The sequence below is a fragment of the Cyprinus carpio genome, chromosome A14 (genome assembly GCF_018340385.1).
Source record: "Cyprinus carpio isolate SPL01 chromosome A14, ASM1834038v1, whole genome shotgun sequence".
NCBI lineage: Eukaryota > Metazoa > Chordata > Actinopteri > Cypriniformes > Cyprinidae > Cyprinus > Cyprinus carpio.
The window spans coordinates 30,178,128-30,203,105 of NC_056585.1; the positions used below are offsets into that span (position 1 = coordinate 30,178,128).

Sequence of the window (24,978 nt, forward strand, 5' to 3'; positions counted from 1 at the left end):
AATTGCAATACAGTTCATAATTAAAGTTTTTTTTGTTTTGTTTACCTTTAATACTTATAACAAATACTAAATTAAACTGGAGTACGTACTCTTTTCTGCTACTCAAGTAAATCTTTGCAAACCTTACTTTTACTTGAGGAAAATGTAAGAAAGTTAATAGATTTTCTAATGTAATTAAGTATTAAATGCATTTTTTAAGATGACAACCGTAGTGCAGTACAAAAAAGTAACCACTATTACGCGTTGAATTAAAGCTTTTTGCTAAAGAAAAAGGACCACTGATAAATTACTGACACTGCAAAAGTAACTTTAACTCGCAGAGATAAAACTACTTGACTACTGTCCGCCTCTGCTAATGAAAAGATAAAAATATGATTAGTTGAGCTATGGATATAATCTCTTTCACTATAAACTTTCAATACCCGTTCTTCATCTTTTCATGGTAGGTATTACACGTTGCGTTGGTAATGAAGTCATTTTTCTGTGCGTTTAAAAGTGAAATAGTCTGGTGCGCATGTTTGATGATAACATTGGAACTTCAATTTGAACAGTCAAATCACCTCAAAGTTTTATTTTATACTATGTTTATACTTTAAATGCTGTTCTCTTACCCAGAATTTGATGGAGGAGGTGCAGTGCGGTTTTTTTTTCGTTAGCTGAGAATGTCTGCGGACTAGCTCCAGGGAAGGCAGAAATACCTCAGTAGAAACACATGTAGTAGAACATCTTTAGCGACAATGGATGTTGAGTGTTGCAGAGGATCTCGGTCAGAGTAGGAATTGTCTCTGTTGTATTATTACATAAAATACTAGTAGAACATATGCAAGGGATGTATTTCTGAAAAAATGGTGTGATGATTCATATTTATGTGCTCCTGGTGTCGTTTTTCAAGCTCTTGTTTTTTGTTGGGACAATTGACCCCAGCACTAACATATAGGGTTTCAATCGGACTGACCAGGAGTCTGGGTAATAGTAAATCGACATGAGCTATGAAGCAGTCCCCATTCCTGTGTGCGCTCCACACAGCATTTCTCGAGGACTTTATTTGAAAACACAAGATCTCAGGACCAGCTGAGAGTATGTTTACAAATCCTTTTTGCGTTCCGATCTTCTCCTTTTATTTAATTTAATTGTTTTTTTTTGTAAAGAACTAATAATAATTTCATTTTAGCCTAGGACACATTAAAAATCAATCAAAAGTGACAGATATCTATAAACGACATTTAATAAGGTCACCAAAAGGATTACTGTATAATGAAACTACTGAGTTTTTAACCTGATTAATAAGACTCTAAAACCCATGGATGGTGTATCATATCCACATCCTTCTCAAGTCTTTTTAACATACACTGGATTTTTTTCAGAGCAATGACTTTTGATTGGGTGTGCTTGAATTTGTTGGAGTGTGTAGCTCTTAAGATTACTCAGTTGTAACTGTTTGTTTGGTTGTGGTGATGGAGTTGCTGGGGGTGTGGGCACGCGGTGAAAAACAAACAGTCAGCGGCTGCGGATATAAACAGCACCCCTTGAGTCAGGCTCCACAGACTTCAATTTCATCACCCCGCCTTGTACTACACTGGTGGCATCGGAGCAAACAGCAGGAAGCTTACAGTACGCACGGCGATTTCAAACCGTTGCACTCGCAGCATCAGAAGCGTGAGGGGAAAGGTACACAGTCCAGGAATATCATGACTAGGATTGACCCACAAACCTAGGCTTAGTTTTGTGAACACATGGGTGGAACTGAAGCACCATTGAGGCTGTTTTACCAATAACATCACTGATGCAATTATTTTGTTTTGTATTACACTACCTGACTCAATGTTATGACTAAAGTCTGGGATGACATCTGAGCCTTGTTTGTGTGTGCTCACTAGATATTCAGATCTTAATGGGGTTAGTCTAGATGTTGTCCTACGCCACGTGGGATCGAGAACTTCTCGTACCGCAGTCGGGCTGGAGACAGAGATCAGTGGGCAGAGATCTGTAACAGAAGATCTGTTCTACACGAGATAGCGCGAAGCCGTCCTCTGTCCTAGGTAGAACCACTCTGTGGAGTCCCCTACTCATGTGGTCAGGTCTGAAAAAAAGCTCGGCTTACAGCCCGCTTTAAACAGTCCTAAGATTTCTCTCACAATATGGTCCATAACCAATAATTTAATAGATGGTAGGACTAATTTAGGAACTACTAAATTCATTAATGTCTTTAAAATTCATAAACAAGTCTTAAATTTTTATCAAAGTAAAACAATAAAACAACAGGAAACTCAATGCATGCTTGTGGAGTCTCAAGGTAATAAGCTTTTAAAACATTAAATATTACAAAGTTTTTGACTTGGAAATGCCACTTTTTGGTAATGTCTATTCAGTGCTTTATTACATCGGCATTATGTTACCGTTTAAAAACTTGGGGGTAAGATTCTTCTGAAAAAAGCCTCTTGTCATGCTTTAAAAATACAGTAACAGTAACACAGTAAATAAAAAAGCAGTCATATTGGAAAATTATTGGCACTGATTGAACATTTCGTTTTCAGCTTAAATATTTTTAAAGGGGTCGAGTATGAAATTGCTAAAAAGAACATTATTTCTTTTGTTATTTGGGATTATCATATTAGTAATTAGATTTAAATTAATCAATTGACAGGGATCCTTACTCTGGTTTTTAGACTCTTGCAATTGTTTTGGAAATTTGTATTTGAATGAATGACGAATGATTGATGTTTCTCTTATTGCTGAAATCCTCCATCAAGTTTTGCGCTACTGGCTGTATGGCGCTGCCTGTGCTCATGAACATCAGAACAGGTTATTGAACAGAGACAGTTGCAGTGGTGTTTGGACCATGTAAGGATGAGCCGCAGGTACGGTCTCTTTCTTTCCTTTAATGCTTTCGCTCAATGATATTCCCTGTTCTGATAGTTGGAAACATTTCAAAGGTTTTGTTGCAATCACATTGCCTTGTTTTTACATTTATGTTATAATTATTATTTTTTGCCACCACTCCACTCTTACTGAGAACAACATTTAGATTGCGGCTAACATTAGTGTTTGTGGTCTTGTTTGTTTTAAACTCTGGATAATTAATTATGAACAGATATATAATTCATTAACACAACAGAGTAAACTGAATTATTTCGATAACATGTTTTTCAACCTTATTTAGGTAACACAATAGTGCTATTATAGCTGAACTGTTCATAACTTCAAGACTAAAGCCAAGATAAGGAAAATAGAACAGTGATTTTCATTTGTCAACTGTAAACCAATGAACTACCAAAATTAGGAAGATAAATACACTTATAGTAATTCCCTATTCAAGACTGATCATTGGTTAAAACACTGAAAACGCAAAGCAATCAAGATGATTTGATTTAAACAGTGTCTTGAGGTGCGGTTGCTTGTAGTCTGATGCTAGGTGCTAGATATATACTTTATTGTGAGTATTCTGATAATTATTCTATTAATTAAATGTGGTCATTTAAATACATAATGCTTAATTTTGTTCCTTCTCGGCTGATGTTGGTGTGGTTTGGATTCTGTCGAGAGTGCTGTCCATCCTGAGGCAGCAGCCTCAGAGAGCAATCCACCCATGACGATCACTGTCGGGCATGTCATCTCCAGAGACGCGACGTAACAAACTCACCAATGCTGGGAAAGTTAAGACTCTGACCTAGCATCACATTCTACAAGTTAACGTTTAAAGGTTTAATCAGTGCTAGCAAATAGACCCAGACATGATGCCTAGATGGTTATTTTAACAAGGGTGTTAAAAATCTACCGGGGGAAATTGCCGTAAAGAGATTCATTGGTAAAACAGGATCTTTTCAAAACAAATACCGATCAGTGAAATTAAAGCACTTGTTCTTATCAGGCGCGGATGAAGAAATGTTGCGTCTTCTGAGAGGCTCTGTTAGTGATGCAGTAACGTATCTTGAAAAACTAACTAACGGTCTCGATAGCAAGGCATTCGGCAAAGAGTCCGGTCATCAGGTAAACTGAACACGTTGAGCCTTAAATATATGAAAAAAAACGACAATCACAAAAACAAAGGGTAGGGAGAAACGAATTTCTTGGGCCTATTATGACCTTTGGTGTAATCATCGGGGGGTCCAGCCACCTCCACAAGCCTGTAGCTCTCACAGTAGCTCGATAATTCAGCGAAACCCCAAACTAGCGCGTGTGATGGAAGCAATAGTAGTATTTTGGTTTGTAGTCGTCTATTACAATGTCTCTGTGACAAATGCAGCTGCATTAATGTGAAAGTTTGAAACAAAAATGAAACCATGAACAAAAATACTGATCGCATATACCCCTCCATGTTTACGAATACAAGCGCATCTGTTTAGAGGTGTCACAAAATTTTACCAGTATTTTGGAATGAGTCTGTGAATGGTGCTTTTCCGGAAAAAAGACGGAATGACGTTGACTGTGTGAACAGCACATTTTTTAATTTACCGGTAAAGTTGTTCCGGTAATTTTACGGCAATTTACTTGTATTACTGTGTGAAAGGGGCTAATAATTATTGGTACCTTGTAATTACACAAATTAGTACTGAGGTATATTATTTACTAACTACATGTATTTACTTTAGGTTAGTTGCTTGGTGCTAGTTTTACAATAGTAACAAGGTCACCGTAAAATAAATTGTTATTAATTTCCATACATTTATTTTGATCTTTTATTCAGTATTGATGCTGATATTCCTTGCTTACAATGTCGTAAACTCTCTTTTCTCAGGCTTAAATGCCCATATTGTCCAATGGAGCAGAATCCCTCAGATGCCAAACAGATCTTCTTCTGATGTCTTTTTCCGGAGTGTAGCCGAAAGTCATGTTAAAGGCTTCTTGGAGCCTCTTTTCGAATGATCCTCGTTCACAGGCATGACAAGCCTTCTGTGGCGGCTTCTCCCCAAGAAGCACCAACACCTCCCTCTCCAAAGCTTTTTTAGTTTACAGAGGTCGGTGGCCATGGCAACATACCTGTAGAACTCGAGTCAGTTAGTGTACCTAACGAGGAAAACGATCTTTGCCGATCATTCATTTGTTAACACAGCCTAGTATAAACAGGCTTTTACAAGAACGGATGTGTGTGTGTATTTCGCTTCCTCTCCATTTGTTTTAATTGCAGAGTATTTTTAAGTTTCCATGGTGTAACGCCTCTCTTTTTCTTTCTTTGTGACTCTTATTAAGTGAATGGGCATGATGCATCTGTGTGGGTGACTTCTTGCCAGAATATATCCACAGTTTCCTCTTTTGAGATCACATTAAAATACATGAACGGGGATTCTTTGCAGGTGTACATGATAGAAATGGCTTTTCAGTATGTTTATTAACAGTGACATAAGGACTGGTGGATTATAAATGAATCACATCTCTCTTTCCAATATAATAAAGGCTTAATTGGATCGAATGGCGTTTTGATTAGTGAGTCAGTGTGAATACTCATCAGAAATCTGAGGATTTGTTGATCCTCTTGATCTTGTTCCTTGCGCCAGTGTGATGTCTGAGAAAACCTTCTTGTCCAAGCCATGTGTGTGATTTGTGATGGTATAAATTTTCATTAGTATAATTACATATGTAATGTATTTAAATGCACACACAAATTGTTTTATCACAGAGTTGACTGGACTTACAGCTCCAGGGTTCTCCACTTTACATAATCAAAATGGGTCTATATACGATCTTGAGAAATGCATCCTCTGCAGACAGTTGCATTAGCGATTGAACCTTTGCCAGTTGTAACATACTGAAACTATATGTCCATTAATGTATGGACTAATGAGTTTCTGGGTGTTTCCCATCGTCCCTGAAGATATAAACAGGGTGACTGTTTATATCTGTATAGGTGACGGGAGACAGTGGAATAATATTTTGTCCGTCAGGATGCTCTTCAAATCCTCCCTGGCTTTAACACAATGTAACAGCTAATTGTTCGGTTCCACTTTAGGGATCAATATCTCAAAATTTGCATGCCGAAGCAGAATGTGGGTTTTTTAAATAGCCGTTTTGCTGTGATTGATTGAAAATGAAATTTGGAAACCTTGCCCTCAACAAGCTCTTCTGACAGATGTGATCCAGACCTGAGACCTAGAGAGAGAAAACCTTTACCAGTGATCTTTGACTTTATTGAAGGTCGGGCATGTTGTACCCATGTAACCAGCACAGCTTCGTTCTGCGGAATGATGTCTCGATTTTTTTTTGTTTTTTGATGTCTTTCTTTTTAAAAGGCCTTCACGAGGTGTGTAGGAGTGCTGTGTGGCACGGGACATGTGGCTGATAATAAACATGTCTGATTTTTCTTTTAGTAGACAATATTGATTAATCCTGGAAAATTTGCAGATCCCACAGCAGAGTACTGGTCACAGTACCGTTATAACAGGAGTTTAAGGAAGTACTTTTTTGTTTAAGTTTCCATTCAGTGATTGTCGTATATGACCTCTGCTTTCTCTGCTGTAACAACCCTGCAAGGCACACTATTGTAAATTTTTATCCTTCTACCAGTACAATACTGTGTTATTATACTTGCATCTTAAATAATAAAAAGATGTATTACTCAACTTTTGAGTTTTGTTGTCTGCACTCTACACACAATTCTCTCTACAACAGTAATTTTTTCAAACCATTAAAAAGTCTTCCAGATGGGTGGTGATTGCATTAAGTACCTCAAAAACTATTATTCTAACATTTTTTTAATATGCCATGGGATACATGCAATTTCAGTGTTTTAAGAAAATTAAGATGTTTAAAATGTTTTTACTGAAGGATTTCTATTCAAATATATGCTGTTTTATCAAATAATAATTAAAAAATGTATCTGGGTTACCACAACAATATTTAAGCCAGCACATCTGTTTTCAATATTGATCATACGTAAACAAAAGAATACTGGGGTTTTTGCTGCTGAAAAATACAATAGAACATGGTGACATTACAATCACCGGAAATAAATCTTAAACTTGTAATACTACTTCTATTTTTTTTTTAATGCTGTTTTTACTGTATGTGATAAATTAAATGCAGGCTATGATGAGCATAAGAGACTTCTTTCAAAACATAAAAATGTAAACCGACCCCAAACTTTTGAATGATAGTGTTCATATCAATTGTTATAGGTCAATGATTCTGGGCGTATTCTTTGTTTTGTCTTAAAAATAAAAATGCCTCCATACTGAAACTATTGAAAACAATAGCAAAATGTTTTAAATGAGATGTTGACCCTTTACTCCCACAAGAGGGAAACCTCAGTTCACTGGGGAATCTGTAAGGGCTTAAATTGATGCAAATGGATATATAACATTACAGGAATTAACATGGAAGTAGTTTTGCAGGGGAAAAAAATGTCTTGATTTTATGTTATAACGAGTTTTTTAAAACAGGACAGTTGTTTGTAATAAAACAGTGGTCAGTCGTTCAACAATTTTATTTGAAACTGTGACCACAGTGGGGGTAGGGCAAATGTAATTTTTCTTCCCATTAAGGATCTCACTAGTAAACCTCACAACCCTTAGTTAAAAACTTTACAGGTTTTCTCCTTACAGCGATTCTGTGAGTTTTCTATGCAAACATCCTGGTTCTTTTAAAGAAATTGAGAATCCTCCTATGGTTGGCACACTAAGTTTAGATGACCTCTGGACTGCTTTAAAAGAGCTTGACATTATAATGGACCTTAGGGGGCAAAGCTATGGCATTCAAGAACAAGATAAAACAGGCAGGATGTTTTTCTTTTGAAAAAAGGTCCACGTTTTATTGTAACTTCTAAAAATAATAAATAAACGTTGTTTCAATTTTTGAAAGTGTAGACATTCTAAGTTTGACCGTCTGCCTTTTCTTTTTTTTTCACAACTTGATTTACTTTGTGGCTTCTAAAGAAGCAAACTTAAAGTCTCTTACCTGGAGACAGAAATAGACTCCTTATTGTCCCTCGTGACAAATGGCCCATTCTGGGTCTAGCAAGGCACTAAAATCGGATCTGATGTGCAGGGCTTGGGGGGTCACATTCTTTGCAAGCCCACAAGGCTTGCAAAACTGTTCCTTAGATGTTTGTTAATTCATTTTTTTTTTGGTTAATTTTATATTTTATTATGCTTTTTGCTACACTGCTTAATTATCGTTTCTTCGCTCAATAGTTTTTTTCCTATTTTTCGTCCCCCGAAAATATATTTTTTATATTTAATGGTATGCAAAAATATTAAGTATTTCTATTACAATGTGGACAATAACCGTACTGTCTCTGTGAACAGCCCTATAAATAGTAGAATAAAATTGGGGTAAGTTTTCAATGAGTTTGGCCGACAGCCAAAAGTCCTAAAAAGGGGTTAGGCCTAAGAGAGCAAATGAACAGACACACACAAGAGTGAACGGAGAGTGAACCATCGGTTAAACTTTACTCCCCGTAGGTAGGGGCTCAATCTTCAAAAGGCTGGCAGGACGTCGGCCACTGAAAGGGTCCCGTGAACGTGTCTGATTCTGTCAGTAGGGAGTGCAACCGATAGTACACATTTTTTCAGATCCGATCCGAATCCGCTCCGATAACCAAAAAATTCCTGACTAATTGGCCGATTCAGCTTCCAAGCCAACTCAGGTGTTTGTTTTTAAACACAATCTTACTAAATATAGACAACTTAATTTTAATGAAAAATAACAAATGAAAAAAATATATAATCTTAATCTGTAACGAAAAATATATATTATAAACTAGATTAGTACATAATTCAGCAGCAAAAGTTATTCTAGAAAAATCAAGAGTACACAATAATTATATAAAATATAAAACTAAACTAAACATTTTTTAAAAGGCAACATTATTTTGTGGGCAACAAATAAAAGATAAGTGTAGGACACAACCCCCCCTAACTGGTTTAAAATGTTTCACATTGCTCTTTGTATTGTTGTAAAATACATTCACGTAAAACAAGTAGCCTAAATATATATATATAGCAACATATGATAGAACAGAACAAAAAAAACTAAATCGTTCATTGCACAAAAGGATAATACGAAAGGGTATGGCTCCAACACAGAGCGGCGCAAAGCCTTTTCTTTTCTTTTTCTTAAATCTCAGTTATTGTGCAGAGTTTAATCGTTTTGACTGTAGTAACCGAACGCGACATGCAGTTTGAATGCTGAATGGACTATGACAGCAGCGGGGAGAAGACTTTACATGAAAAAACACCTTGGTTACGCCCATAGACTGTATGGTTACGCCAAAGCTGCGGGATCGTTAAAGAAAGGGGCGTGTCTAATTCTGCAGAAGTTCTAAGTATTACAGATGTTTAAATTGCGTCCCTATACTTTTACAGATTTACAGCAGCCAAATTCAGATCAGAAAAGTAAAAGTAAACTTATTTATGAGGCTATATAGCCTAATATAATCTATATAATAGATATATAGTAGTACTGGCCTGGAGTCCCGCCCAACAAATAGTCTACCTTAATAAGGTTCATACAATAAAGTTTTTAGATACTTTATTAAAATAATAAAATATAGTGTATGTGAGAAACACTAATTGGGAAGACACATTTGAAACTTTATTTTGCACTAACTGGAAGACACATTATCGAGCTGTGTTTTTTTACAGAAAACAAGGGAAATAACCTTCAGTCAACGTAAGGGGAAAATGCAAGGTTTAGCGACTCTGAGTAAAGAACACCATACCTATATAGTAAAAAATCTATACAATTAATGCATGAACTAGAAGATGAAATTCAGTAGTTTTTAACAACAAGTCACAGTATAGTTTTTTGCTATATTAAGATATAGAAATAATGTGGGATCTAACGTTACCCTTACATCAATGACTTTTCACACACAGGCATCAAACTTTCCAGAATTTTAATTTCACATTCATGCAGTTTTACACATCTTGGGTCAAAAGAATAGAACAGCCCACCAGAGCCACAACAAATACCAATAGTAGCAGAAATGCTTCTATATGGATCTGCTGTTGACATACTTTTTTTTTCTAATGCAAAGGACAACTTATAAGTTGTGTGCTTTTAAAGTGCGACATGAGTTTTAGGGATGCACACTTCTGATTTCAGTATGGCAGCATAAAAAAATATGATGTTGGGATTTGTGATTTATCATCCACTGAAACTCACAATGACCCAGAGCAATATTCAGTACCTAAAGCACAAATATACCATAGAATCAATGAAAAAATAGTGCTCGAACACTCATTGTGATTGTTTAAAAATCCAAAATCAAATTTGGGATGAGTCACTACTGTTATTGATGATTCAAATTTATCAAAGCAAAGTCCCTTCTGTGTTACAAAAACAACCATATTATTTATCTTGCTCCTCTGTTTGGTACACTTTTTGGTCAAACTTACATAGTTTAGTTTATTTATTCGGTTTAAAACATTGTCTTGGGTTAAGGAGCCAGAGCTGTTGGCATCAATCTAATCTCCGATGCAGAAGAACATCTGCAAAGTCAAATTTCAGAGGACTCAATCCTCTCTATCCAGGGCAGGCCACTGGGCAGCTTTGCTTCTTGTAAAACCCCGCCCTCATCTCCGCCCCCTTCAACTCTTGCCCTGCCCCCTCTCAGCATTGCCAGTTCTCTCTCTAAGGCCTCATTCTTGTGGTACATCTCCAGATAGCTGGCCTGCAGTTCCTTCTGGTAGCGTATCACCTTCTCCTTCTCATTCTGCCACGTGCTCCTCTCAATTTCAAAAGCTGAAGCCTGCGCCTCGTTCCTGCCGCCTTTTCCAGCAGCAGTTCAGCTCTGAGACGCTCCTCTGTAGCACTGGCTTCTCCAGTCTCACCCCGCATCCGCTCGATGCTCCTCGAAGGCAGGCAAGGGGCATTTCCGCCGGGCGCCCTGTAGGGCCATCTGTAGCATGTCGATCTGACTGTCCTTACTCCTCGATCTGATTGCGTGCCTCATGCAGCTGAGTCTTTAAGAGGAAGATTTCACTCAGCTTCTGTGTAAACCTCTGCCTGAGAGTCCCGAAACTGTTGCTTCAGTAAAGAGATTTCTCCAGACTTTGGCAAACCTATGAGAGAAATACAATTTAGGCATTTATTACAGCTTATACAAACACACAAATACAATTTGAAAGACTGATGATTGTTGCTGTCCTTTGTTTTAATTATGAAAGCCTCACAGGGGTTTGTTCAGGTAGGCAATTAAATCTTTTTTTTTTTTTGTCATTTCTGATTTAAAAACCATTTAGTTTTTTTGTTTGTACAGTATATATATATTGTTTAGTGGTGAACAAACTAACAAGTATACATGATACATGATGTTTATTTTGCAAGCTAAAATGTATTTCTTTCTTTTATCTCTTGCAAACTTTTCTGAAATCCCCAGAGCTCTGGACAGATAGCTCTGACTTAATGCATACCTCCCATTGGGTCTCTTCCAGCTGGGGATTAATGCTTTGGCTTAGTGCTGCTGGGCTTTGACTTCTCAGGGTCTGGCACTGCAGCCTGACTGAATCCAGCTCCTCCTGCAGCCGGTTGCGTTCCTGCTGTGCCTTATACAGCTGCAGCTGCAGGTTTTCGTGGGTTGGAACGCTGGGACTGCTGGGACACCTGCCGCAGTCTGGCGTTGTACAGGTGTTTCAGTTCTGTCACTTCCTTCTCCCACAGCCGCTGCTTCTCTTCAAAAAACCTACAGGAAACACAGAGATTTGAATTTTAATGTAGTTTTTTATTTTGTAATAATGGTACGTGTAATTCTTTATTTTCAAATTTCTTTTCATTTTTCAGTATTTTCAGGTTTGCTTATTTTTTTTTGTGTATTTACTTTTTTTTTTAAAATGTAGTATTTGTTTATGGGCCTATGGTTAAAATGATTTTAAATATATTATTTTATAAGGTATCAACCTTTAAAAAAAAATAACAAACCTATTTTTTTGTTTAAAGAAATGAATACTTTTATTCACAAAATATGCATTAAATTGATCAAAAGTGATAGTCTAGACAAATATATATTCTTTAACCAATGTTACAAAAAATATCTAACTGAAATAAATGCTGTTCCTTTTGAACTTGTAAATCATTGAAGAATCCTGGAAGAAATGTATTTTTGTCTTCCCAAAAATAATATGCAGCACAAAAACTTCTCTCAATTAATAATAATAATAAATGTTTCTTAAGCAAAAATTCATCACCCATATTTCTGAAGAACCAATGTGATACTAAAAGACAGGAGTGTATGATGCTTTTTCCATCACAGGAATAAAATACATCTGAAAATATATTCAAATAGAAAAACTGTCATTAGTCACAGATATTACTGTTTTTACTGTATTTTTTGATCAAATAAATGCAGCCTTGATGAGATAAAACTGACAATATATATATATATAAATTACATATAAATTGTATAATATATTATGAAAACTAGCACAGTTATTATTATTATTATTATGAATCTTATCCATAAGAATATATTTACTTTATATTGTGAAATTTAGAATAATTAGTTTTAGAATAATATTTCACAATATTACTGTACATTTTTATTTAAATATATTCAGAATTGTTGAACATAAGAGATATTAAAAACATTCAAAAAAATCAATCTTAAAGATGCTGACCTGCGCAATAGCGTCTTCGCTCTCATCCAGGTTCCTCCTCATCTGACGTAGCTCGTGCTCTTTTTCCTGCAGACGGTCCTCCAGGTCCTTCACCACGTCCTCCAGAGAGTGCGACAGCTCGTAGGGTGGCGGGGCCCATCGCTTCCATAGCACTGCAGGCTGTTTCAGCGTAGCCATACTCTGACAGGACAACGTCTGGGGCTGTGGAAGCGTGCTCCCTTGGAGCCCAGCGAGGTGCGATCTAGTGAGCCGATGTGGTTGATGTGACCCATAGGAGGCACTGATTTGTCCCAATGTGTGGGCGGAACGGCGGCCGATAAGGCGGGCAGGCTGTTCATGGAATTGTGCCCCCCGAGTCGGACGTGTTCTCCTCTTCCTGGCTGAGGGCCCCGGGCTGCTGCTAGCACGCCTTTGCTGACACTCTCGCGCCTGGCCGTGAAGGGGAGGAGGACGAGGAAGAGGTTGACAGCGATTTTGGACGCTGCTTTGGCATAGGACGGATGCATGCCGTTGGTTAAGCTGCTCTCTACCTTCTCTGACTTGGAGGGGTAGAGGTTCTGCATTGAACTGAAGTTTTTTGGGGTGACCGGTTTAAAGGCGGAAGGCCTGAATCGTGGCTGTGAAATGAAAAGATAAGTCAACTGCAGCATGTGCATCAGGAGAATAGATCTACACTTAAATTATTGAGCCATGCCAAAAACAACATAGTAATTTAATGTAGACTACTTTCACTTCCATATTTCTTGGTCTCGCTGAATTTCCTGCACAATAACGTCACCTGAGGGGGACCATATTTGATTACAGAGATAAAATTTAGCCAGCAGAGGCTAGTCAGTTAGTCTACACCGCTGCTGGCCTGAACAGGTTATATGATTTATATCCGTTTTGAGACTGTGGGTGGGAGTAGCCCACCTATCACTAAATTACACTTGCCTCCAAGAAGAAATATTGCTCTTATGGAGCCAGACTGGAAAACATTGTTCACGATTTTTTCTGCATTTCATTGACAGGGCTTTGAAACCACAACGAGGAACCTATTTCATCCTTGTTTTAATCCCATTCATTGTAAAGTGTATTTTAACCACCTGCTCCCCTCCGAGATTGTTAAATACTTAATGAAAACAAATGCTGATGGGCAAAAAAGCCAGTAAACTATGATAAATTCATCCTTTCTTTCTTTATGTACAAAGTGGTTGGAAACAACTACTGAACAAAGTTTTTGTTTCTTTCATTCCCTTAATTAAATAAAAATTATTTTAATATTAACAAAAATGCTTTGTTTTGTTTAAAATGACAACTCTGTTGTCACATCTTTAGTTTCATAAATGATTAGTTTCCATGGCAAAGCTCATTATAACCCTAATTAATCAATTTGTTTGTCCACTCAAAGCTCTTTATTCATTAAAAAAATAAAACTACTAAAAATTATTAATAACAATAAGTAAATAAATTATGTTATTTTTTATTAATGTATTACTTCTATACTTTTTTTAACAACTTTCTCTATGTGGTGTTGATGACAACCAAAATCTGCAAGAAAGAAAACGTCCGATTTTTAATTGCTGGTTTTACATAAAATTAGAAAAAATTGATGCTAATTTGTATTTATAAATATTCCTGTATTATTAATCTTTTTTAATAAAATAAAATAGCAGTATATATAAGATTTAATCTCATTTAATATATATATATATATATATTTAATATTAATATTATATGTAGTTTACATATATATATATATATTCAGTGGTGGCCAAAATTATTAGAACACTAGTATTTTCACCAACTAAAAATGGTTTCAAGTCAGTTATTTCTATCTTTTGCTGTATGTGTGTAAGTAGGAAATATCATTTTTACATTTCCAAACATTCATTTTGCCATTAATTGTTATAACAGGGTTCGTACAGAAACTGCAAAATGAAATTCCAGGACTTTCAAGGACTTTTCAAAGCACGCTTTACTTTTCTGCTTTTTCAAAGGACTAAAATCAGAGATCTCACTTATCAAACAATATTGTTATTAACTTTCAAATTCTAATAAACTAATAAAACAAAATGGCACAAATAAAGTGCAGCACAAAATCATGCAACAACTGTGGCAACCTTTACATTTGAAAGGATATTATGGCAAAATTATCGCTTTCCTTATTCAAACTGAATTTTTTTTTTTTTTGTTCATGAATATGATTGACCTTAAAAATGAAAGCTGTATCATACACTTTGGAAATTATGAGCTTTATCACCACTTATCAAAACTAGGGTGTGTGACAATACACTTAGCTCATGAGATATACAGATACTTTACTAGAATGAGACAATATTTGAATACTATTTTTACAGATTTTGTTTTTAAAATGACAAAATATGTGTCTTTTAATCACACAAATCAAAACAATGCAGTTGTATTCTGAAATATTTTAACTCATCTAGGGCTGTAACAAATAATTGTTTTGGTAATCAAGTAATCTACTGATTATTTTGACAACTGAGTAATCTGATATTTTTTAGTAATAAAAATAGACCTAAGTGAAAAACAGGCTTTAGTATGACTATTTATATATAAACTAACGATGAGGCGATAATAACTGGTTCAAATAAAGTATCAAAACCAAGTAATTACATGGTTTTATTGAACAACCCTGATAAAATAGGACTACATAATGTAATATGCCTACACAAAATATGAACATAACCTATTTACGCACATAATGTATTATAACAAACACCTGCAGAGGGCACCAATGGCCTGGCCATACTTCACTTTACAGTGATTCAAGGACGTTTTAAATCCATGTAATTTTAATATTTGCCCCCCTGCAAACTCAGAGTGAGAGTTTGAACTTTTATTTTGAATTTGTGATGTACAACAAATCGCATATTTAGAAAAATGTTGATGTATTATTCTGTGTTGGTTAATAAATGATTTACAAATCTAGTGAGATAACATGCACTGTTGTCCTAGATGAATGTTAAGCAACCCAAACTCAAAGTTTATGCAGAGGACGAGTTTGTCTCCCGAGCAGCTGAGATGCGCTCCACGCTTGTAAATGATAACAGTGCAACACAAAACACATCAGACTTTATATGCGTTCCTAAATGAAACCCAAACGAACATCACATGCAATAAAAGACCGGACAATATAATGCCAGAACTATCAAAAGTTTCACCACAAACACAACTTTATACTAATATCGCGATACACCTCAAGAACTAATATCGCCGAGATCTGGTGCACTGCTAAAAGCCAGGCGAAACAGCTCTGTAATTTGTATTAGACGTGCTGCATAGTTAATTTTGCCTAAAATATTGCTTTATCTATGGAAAAAAATAACACTTATTTCATATATACTGCCCTTTAAAAAGTCAAGTACTTTTCAATTACCTTCTCAAAAATATGGCTGTTTTCAATGGGTTTCCAGGACTTAAATTACTTCAAGCACTTTAAGCAGCTTGTACGAACCCTGTAATAATCCAGTGAGATTTCTGTTTGCACAAGGAGTCTGACAACAGCCAGTGCTCCACAAACACTGTTCCCCAAACACTCCCTGCATCTGCCATTGGCCAGAGGCTCAAACCTATAATTTTGAGCTTGACAAACATGGAAAATTACAATTACCGTAATTCTTACATGACACGAATGAAGCCACTCTTTGACAGTTGTGTACCTTGTCAAACTTGCCACCTATGGGAAGTGAATTCTTTCCCAAATCGACCTCCTTTCCACCCCTGTGGTAGACTTTAGTGTAGAACGTCGTCGTCCTCTCTCCTGTGCTCTCTCTTGATAGAGGATGTCCCAGAGATGAGGGTGTTTGCTGCCCTTTGCTTCCTTCTTGGTGATGTTCAGATAGTTAAGCAGCTCTCTCTGGTTGAAACCCTTCTTGAGCAGGCCGTGGTTCTGCCGTCCTTTGCACTTGTGGAACTGCTCTGTTGCTCTTGGTTGGTGACACGTCTGGTTTTCTCGATTAGGCTGCCCACACTTCCCATGACGCAGCGCACCTGATACCAAAGTGGACGCTGGATAACCGACACAGATGCTTTTGCTGGGGTCCTGGTTCAAGGACAGGGCCTGGACTGTTGCCATTGGTTACAGGATCAAATGGCTCATTGGATCTCTAAATTGAAAGAAGAGAAATGAAAAACAATGAAAACCCCTTCACAGGATCAAATCTGAAACCTGAATCCTTCTTCTGCAGAAAATACGGATATTTCAAGAAGCTCTGGTTGCATCCATCTTTATGTTTCACATCACGAAGCAAGCTATTCCTCTTACCATCCAACTTATTTTACTTGCTGGTTTTACAAAAAAGAACATTTCTTAATTATTTGATAATGCCACACTGCTGTCAGTGCTCCAAATGTCAGCTATTCATAGCACATTTAATATATGTAGTCTAATAAAAACCATTTCATATAAGACCACGAAAATAGGTCAAAAGCTTCTGCTTTCCTTTAAGAAATGAGAACTACTGTACACACTGAGGTTCACAAGTCTGTTATATAACTGAGATGATACAAGCTGGGAATCGTCTCATGAGCCAAATACCCTGAAAATGAGGGCAGACGCCTTTGGAACGCAAAAAAAAAAAAAACACTTTTAATTTACACTGCAATACTGCTGCATTAATCAATGTCCTCTGGTAATCACTAATCTTTCCTTACTAAAAAAAAAGTTGTGAACATTTCCTCTCCCCTGGAAGTGAGGTTGATCTACTTATTCGCTCAGTGCTGTCCCTGCTTCTAAACGGTCTGGGTTTCAATATATCTGTTTAGTACTGCCTCATTCTTTGTTTCTTTCTAACCCTTTCTCAAACAGTTTTTCTCCCTTCCAGAGCACCTCATTAAGAGCCTGTATTGATTTCACCTCAACGACCTTCTCTCTCATTGCTATAAACATAGGCTACTGGCCTCAAACACCCATAAAGACAAATGCACTTAAGTGTTTCTGCTTGTGTGTACACTCATATACAGGCACATCCAGTGTGAATACATACTGTCTGTCTTATATACATGTAGGACACATTTCTGTAACTAAGAATAAACAGATTGAAAAAGAGCTAGTGCCCTCTGAAAGAGTCATAAATAATATAATGACCTGGTTTAAACCACACTTAGGCCAATTATGACTTTTGGTGGAGCTTATACAGAGAAACGGAGGCCTAAAATATTCTAGCACTTTCCAGATCACTACTGAGAACCTCTGGGTCATGCTGAGAGCATCTCTAAGTGTTTCCTTTTGTCTAGTGCATCTTCACCTCTGGCATCTCACCCCAAAGCAAACATTTGCTCACTGTGATCTTCCCCCATGACGATGGATCTGGCATTAAAGAGCCATGCTATATGTTTTTTTTTTATTATCTAATTAGTTTTTTCCTGAAGTCCACCTAGTAAAGTTTTTTGTTGTTGTTGTTTTCCCAAAACACTAATGAACTTTTCCACCCTCTTTGTGAGCCTAGGTGCATTTTGTGCTGCTGTGCCTTTAGGACTTGTACTGTAGATAAGAGAGACACTTATTTGTCCCGGAGGTTACAGGATGTTTTTATGGTGTTTATACTGTTGTATTCCAAAAGATCAAGGAAAATTAAATTTCTTATATGTTTGTTTTATAAATTATTAATAAATACCAACCTGCTGGGAACGATATCCATGTTGCCAGTCAAAACTGCTTTTTGAAGCTCACAATATCTCTTTGGCATTCATAATCAGTGAACGCTGAAGCACAATTGAAGTCCTGGTAATTAAAACTCAGAGAACTAATTTATTCCACTGATATTCCAGTATTACTATATACTCTAAAATAATTTTCTAAATAAACACTTTGTCTTGGTTTTCATAAAAATGTCTAAACATCCTGAAAACAAAACCAATGAACATTTTCTAGGTTTTTAAGGAAATGTGTCTTCATTTTATTTTTTAATTCAGTTTTGAGTGTAAACCTCACTTAATTTTGTTTTTACTAAATCTTGTTTATACTTAAAAACAATGGAGAAAAATACTTAAGATATATTTCATGAACAATGTGATAAAATACTTCTTAAAACCTCAACTAATTTTGTTAAACCTAATTTAATTTTGTTTACACTTAATATCTGTACTTAAAACAGGAAAAAAAAATCTATTTGCCAATGGAGAAAGAAAAATTCTCACCTCAAGATATATTACCTAAAAACAAATGGTGTTGTTTTCCCTTAATAATTTATTTAGAAATAATAAAGAATAGTAATAGTACTAGTAAAAATCGTAATTTTACATGTTTTGTAGTGTATTAACAGCTTCCCCAGATGTCAGCACATTATGCTTTCAAATGCACAGTTAAGCACAGGATCCCCTCCAGGCTCTTCCTTATATCAACAAAATGATAATTTACCAAATTCAATCTTACACCACTGGAGTGATTATGCAAATTGTTAGAGAAGAGGCAAAAAAGTGCGGCACTTAAGTTCAGGCTTTTACCCATAGAGAGATCAAAACGGCACCTCATGATTTTATGCATGAGATGTGGCCGAGCTCTCTTCAGTTTTCTGCCATCACAAGCACTCAGCTAACTACAACACTTACGGCACAAGACCTGCGTCTGCGCAAGCGCTGATTATAAATATGCCATGACTTGGAGTGCCACTTTAGTTTATGATTGACAGGATGAATTGTGAAGTATTCTAATGCGGGAACTTAGAGTAATAAGTGACTGCTCTCCCTCAGTGTGAAAGGAAGTGGTTGTGTTGGGAAATCATTTTATGACTAGTTGCTGAGTTCAGATCATTTCGGGTTTGATATGCATGATGATGCTTTGTGTCACAGCATGAGTAAACACTGACTGTTATGCTTATATCCCTAAGTGTAGAACAGTGGCTGCTACAATTATGTTCAGATACAGTAGCATACTTCCTCCTAAAAGTGCAATCAGGTGAACCAAAGTGATGTTGACACACAGACAAACCAGGAAACTGATGTCTAGCTTTATTAGATATCAAAGTTTACAGCTGTTTATACAACATATGGTTGAGCTATAATATAATTCTTAGTTGTGTTTTTTTTTTGGGTTAGTTAATCTGTATATGTATAAGGTATTTAAATCAATTATATTTGTAATCTACTGACAGGCGTAGCAACCGTGTGAGGAATGTCTGTAGTCTGTTTACAAGAAAGCTTGAGTTTTTATGACGTTAGCTGAGGAATTGGAGGGAAGGTTTAGCAAAGGTTCAAAACCCTTTTAAAAGTGGCCACAAATCTTGAAGTCAGGGAAAATGTTGCATCCAGTCTTTTTCCGTAATTGATTCAGACGTTAAACAGCCAGAGTGAGTTGAGAGACCAGGTTTGATTTACAGCTTAGTCGGGCCCTTCAGAGCCACATACACACACACACTTTCATTTACATCCCCCTCATGGAAAAGCTTTAATTAGAGGCCTGTCTACCTCACAGCGGTTCTGTTTAGTTCATTTGTTTAAAGAGCACCTGAATCTTCTCATTTCTTTCTTCTTATGCTGTTTTAAATATCTCATATTATATATTTTTGCATTATATAATGATTGTGAATGTAACAAATGACATCCATGCGTCGAAATTTGGTGTTTTCTGTGAGGAGTCAAATTTACCTGGGTGTTTGGATAAAAGTTCAAGCATTTTCCAATGAGAGGACGTCAGCGTTCTCAATGTAGTATTTAAAGTACATTCTGCAACTCTCACTAGTGTAACTACTTTTGAACACTTTCTTTCTTTTATTAGTTATTTTATCCAGATAGTTACAATAGAGTATAATGTGTCTGGCTGAAAAACATATGCATTGGCTAAATAGCTTTTATACAAGTGCACAAGGAATATAAAACTAATGCAGGTCTCAAAGATCCTTCAAATTCCAAACATACCTCTAAAAATCAAGTTAAGACCTGCATTCTCTCTCATCAAGACAGTTCCCTGTCTAACTTGATGCATCTCTAAAAATATCAGAAGTTTACTTCCTTTTTTGGCTCTAAACATTCATACTGCCTCATTCTTGTGCACAGACCAGCACAAACCTTGTTCCAGCACAGACAAGAAGGTGATGTTTGGAATAGCATACTACTAGCATGCTACTACTCTTACTATTTCTGCAATATGCAGCATGGATTTTCTTCATCCTTTACCTGTGTGACTACATTTGACAAAACACTGCTGTACAGAGTATACTGTGTGTGTAATGTATCCCACAATGCAGTTTGATCAAAGGTGATTATAATCCAAATATTATTATTAACATCATTATTAATATTTAAAGAAACAATATAATGTATACTATGCAGTATACTAGTATTCCATTCAGAACAACAGGTTTATACTTAAAATGACTTTGGTGCCCCATTAACTGAATTTGAGAAGGACTGACATGCTGACGCCGTAACAGGAAATGACACATTTTATTCCACAAGCCATTTCCAGTCAGCTATCCTTCATGTACTGTCAGTCAAAAAACAACTTACAGGGCTATTTATTCACTCATAGCTCTCTGGTAGGTGATTTCTGTTACATCATAGGCACCGTGTCATAGACAAAGGCCATAGACAAACCTAGACATGAACCCTTCTGTGTATCATCACATTAATGAACATGACCAGTAATTACAAAACCTAGTAAGCTGCCTCACTGCCTACTAACTATACCCTCCCAACCGGAAAGTACTTCATAGACATCAACTCATAGAAAACAAAATTGATCAATACTTTACTGAATGAAATGTAAATAAAAGTTTATTTTAAGTATGTACAATATATCAGTACCATATAAGCTGGTACTGTGATTTATTGATTTTGATTTATTGGTATTGTTTAATACTTAATATTTGTTGGTCGATATTAAATATATTTAATTATGCATGCTTGTTTTCCCTTTTTTTTATATATTTAAATGACTTATTCATCTAATGCTCACTTCATAGAATACTGTATTATCGTCTTATCTGTATTGACCAGAATTTAATATCAGCATTTGTAGTATATTTATAATCAGATTTCTATCAGCTCACTTAATTGTGGGAACATAACAACAGCTTCTTTATTGTTAACTAATTATAGACGTTAATAAAAGGTCTGTTGAGGTAAAGACCCAAAGTGACACTAAGTCTCCTTTTATTATTCACCCATTTAGCACCAAACTACAGTCATTTGGCTGAATATGACTCCCTGTGAAATATGACAAGTCGAATGGTGGCGACTTCATTCACTGAAAAGGCCCTAACTTAACACTAGCTCTCTTTATAGGGATTGCATCATGTTCTTAAGAGGTCTTATTTTGGGATAGAAGCACCATTCATTTTTCACAGGCACACACACTGGAGACATTCTCTTTAGTGAGTACAGGGCTGTTCACTCATGCCATTGGAAAAGCACCATAAACTTGCCCCTTCAGGCTTAGAGGCTTGGGGTCAGACAGAGAGGGCAAAGAGGAAAGTGAATGTCTTATCACAAAATAATGACCTGAGGGCCCCACAGAGACCTTCAGCACACTGCAAGTTCTCTCTGGTGCTAACAATGGTGCTAATATTAGGAGTTAAGGAGCTGACTATATCAACCATACTTATTTTTTTTGTTTTTAAAGGATTCCCTATGACCACTGCTACTTATGTTAGTAGTGTATAGGTACTGTGTATTATGCTGCTGTATATTACGCAATTTCTTTCCCAGCTGTTTAACTTCACATACATAACCAACTGTGTTTTTGTAACTTATGTGTTTTTAACCTAAACTTGTGTGTATTTGATAGTTTAAGCACAATAAGACACGAAAGAGAACTTAGTTTAAAGGGATACTCCACCCCAAAATTAAAATTTTGTCATTAATCACTTACCCCCATGTCGTTCCAAACCTGTAAAAGCTTCGTTCATCTTCGGAACACAATTTAAGACATTTTGGATGAAAACCGGTAGGCTTGAGACTGTCCCATAGACTGCCAAATAAATAACAGTGTCAAGGTCCAGGAAAGTATGAAAAGCATCGTCAGAATAGTCCACCTGCCATCAGTGATCCAACCATAACATTATGAAGCGACAAGAATACTTTTTGTACACTTAGAAAACAAAAATAACAACTTTATTCAACAATTCCTCTCCCCTCTCTCTCCAAATCAGCGTAGTGCCATTTTGACAATTCTGAGCAGTACGCAGGTGGCGTACATTCTTCTGTGTCAGCCGTGCTGCGCTGTTGCGGTGTTTTCTTTCAAACCAAAGCATAAATACACAGAAAAAACGTATCCTTGTGGCGCCGCTGATACAGAAGAGCATACGCCGCCTGCGTACTGCTCAGATATGTCAAAATGGCAACACGCTGATTTGGACAAATTCTTTGTTCATGCTACTTTTTTACATTGGTTAGAAGAACTTTTCGAAAATTTGATTTTTTTACAGTGTGATATGGCTTTGAAAACGCATTATTTCATTGCGATATACATGATAATCAAAACCAAAGAGATGTTTTTTGGCAGAGTATCTGAGGTTCGAGCTGTAAAGGCACAAAAAGATACAAAAGATTTTTCAAATAAATGTTGTTCTTTTGAACTTTTAAGAAACAAAACTGTTTTCACCTGTGCTCATGTACGCAACAAAATTTGGAAATGTGGTCTGAAGCAGAAGCAAGCCATGTGGAGGTGTGTCAAATCCTGCACGTGCGTTAATGTAGTGAAGATCAGCTTGCGAAGGAGCTTTGTGGAGGTCACTCTGAGAGTGTTAAATCGTATTAGCCCTAATGCTGTAAAGTGCCCAGCACAGACCTGAGCTGTTCAGGTTTGTTTTAACAGAGCAAATCCTTGTCCCCCGCCTGCTGAGTGCTGTCAATACTGACCTAAAGCACTTTTTCAAACAGCTACGTGAGAAATTAGTGCATCAGAGATTCAGATGTTATCACTCAACTGCAACCTGCAACTTTAAGGGCACTTGTCTGTATTTTATGGATGCATTTTAAACAGTCTCTATGGCAACTGAATGGAAACTTCACACCTACCTTTGGAAACTTTCAGTAAATATAGCCGATGTGCTTTGCATGTTAACACCTACAAAGTCTTTTATGCATGATACATTTTGATACATTTGCTTTTAAATTATGCAGCAGAGTTGATTAGCATTCAGAGGGCTGTGGAGAAGAAGTATCTATCAATATATTACAGCAATCTGGCTTATGTAATTAATTGCACTAAAAATAAATGCAAATGTCCTTGTTTACAGTCCTCAAAAATTAATCAAATGTAGGTCAGGGTTGCCACACTTTTCACCAATGAACTTCTATGGTTGAGGAATATCTCTAATATTTGAAAGCAGCCTACATTTTACAGGTACCAACTAACACTTCAAAAGGAACAACTAGTTGCACAGTCCAGGTGTAATGTCGTAATAGGTCAGTGGTGAGGAGGGGCACTCAGGTTCTATTGTTTAACCAGCTCTTTTTCTGTTTACTTTTCTCAGTGAGTTAATATGAGGTAGTTCTTCTTTCTATCTGACCCTTTTCAGTGGGATGCCTGTGCCCAGAGCCGAATGGTACATTCTTTAGGGGAAGTTAGATAAGTGGGTAAAAAATGGACATTCCTCACATTTCTGTGGAGGTAATGATTAATATGAGATTTATGGCTTGGTGCTGATATAAGACCAAAAGAAAGAGAAATTGCAGAGAAAGATCAACCAAAATCTACACAAGATATGGAAAAAAATCTGCTGTTTTAGAAATAAACAACAATTAATAAATTATTAGACTTAGAGCTGGGCAGAAATACAGCAATAGTAAAGCTTTAGGAAATATAATATTGGGAGAAATACTGTCCGAAACACAGTCTGATTTACTGCAATCAGAATTCTTAGAAAAAAAGCATCAGTTTCGCTCACAAGGTCATGACTAGGGTTGGGAACCGAGAACTGGTTCTTATTCAGAACCGGTTCTGTTTTTTAAAAAGAACCGGAACCGTGAGCAAATTCTAAATTTCGGTTCTGAAAACCGTTCTGGTGCGACACGTGACCAAGCGCCATGAGCAGCCTTGTGCCAGTGTTCTGACGATTCGTGTTTCCCGTAAAGGATGTCACAAACCAAATAACAGAAACGCCGCCCTGCCTCTTTAATTACTGAGCACATCGTTTCCAATGACGCGCACTCCACAGACTAGTCGCACCGCAACGTGTCTTTAACTGACGAACATGTTTTCCACGACTGTACTGCACTCACGCCTTTGATAACTGTGCACGTCATTTTGTCTGACTGTACATGTACCGGCAGCGCACAGCACCTGCCACCACTAAATTACATTATATTTGTCCCATATTGTCATTAATATACATACTGACTTCATCTTGGACCACTGAATAAATAGACTGCTATTGTTATGTAAGTATGAGGGTTAGATTATTTAGAGTACAGGTCATTTCAAGAGTGATAAATAAATAATTTTATGCATTTTAAATCTTTAAAAATGTGGAAACCACTCATT

General features: G+C 36.5%; 1 pseudogene; it reads right to left on the reverse strand.

The window, feature by feature from the left end:
- Positions 1-10,287: 10,287 nt before the first annotated feature.
- LOC122147598 lies at positions 10,288-16,644 on the reverse strand (annotated as a pseudogene).
- Between the last annotated feature and the right edge of the window lie 8,334 nt (positions 16,645-24,978).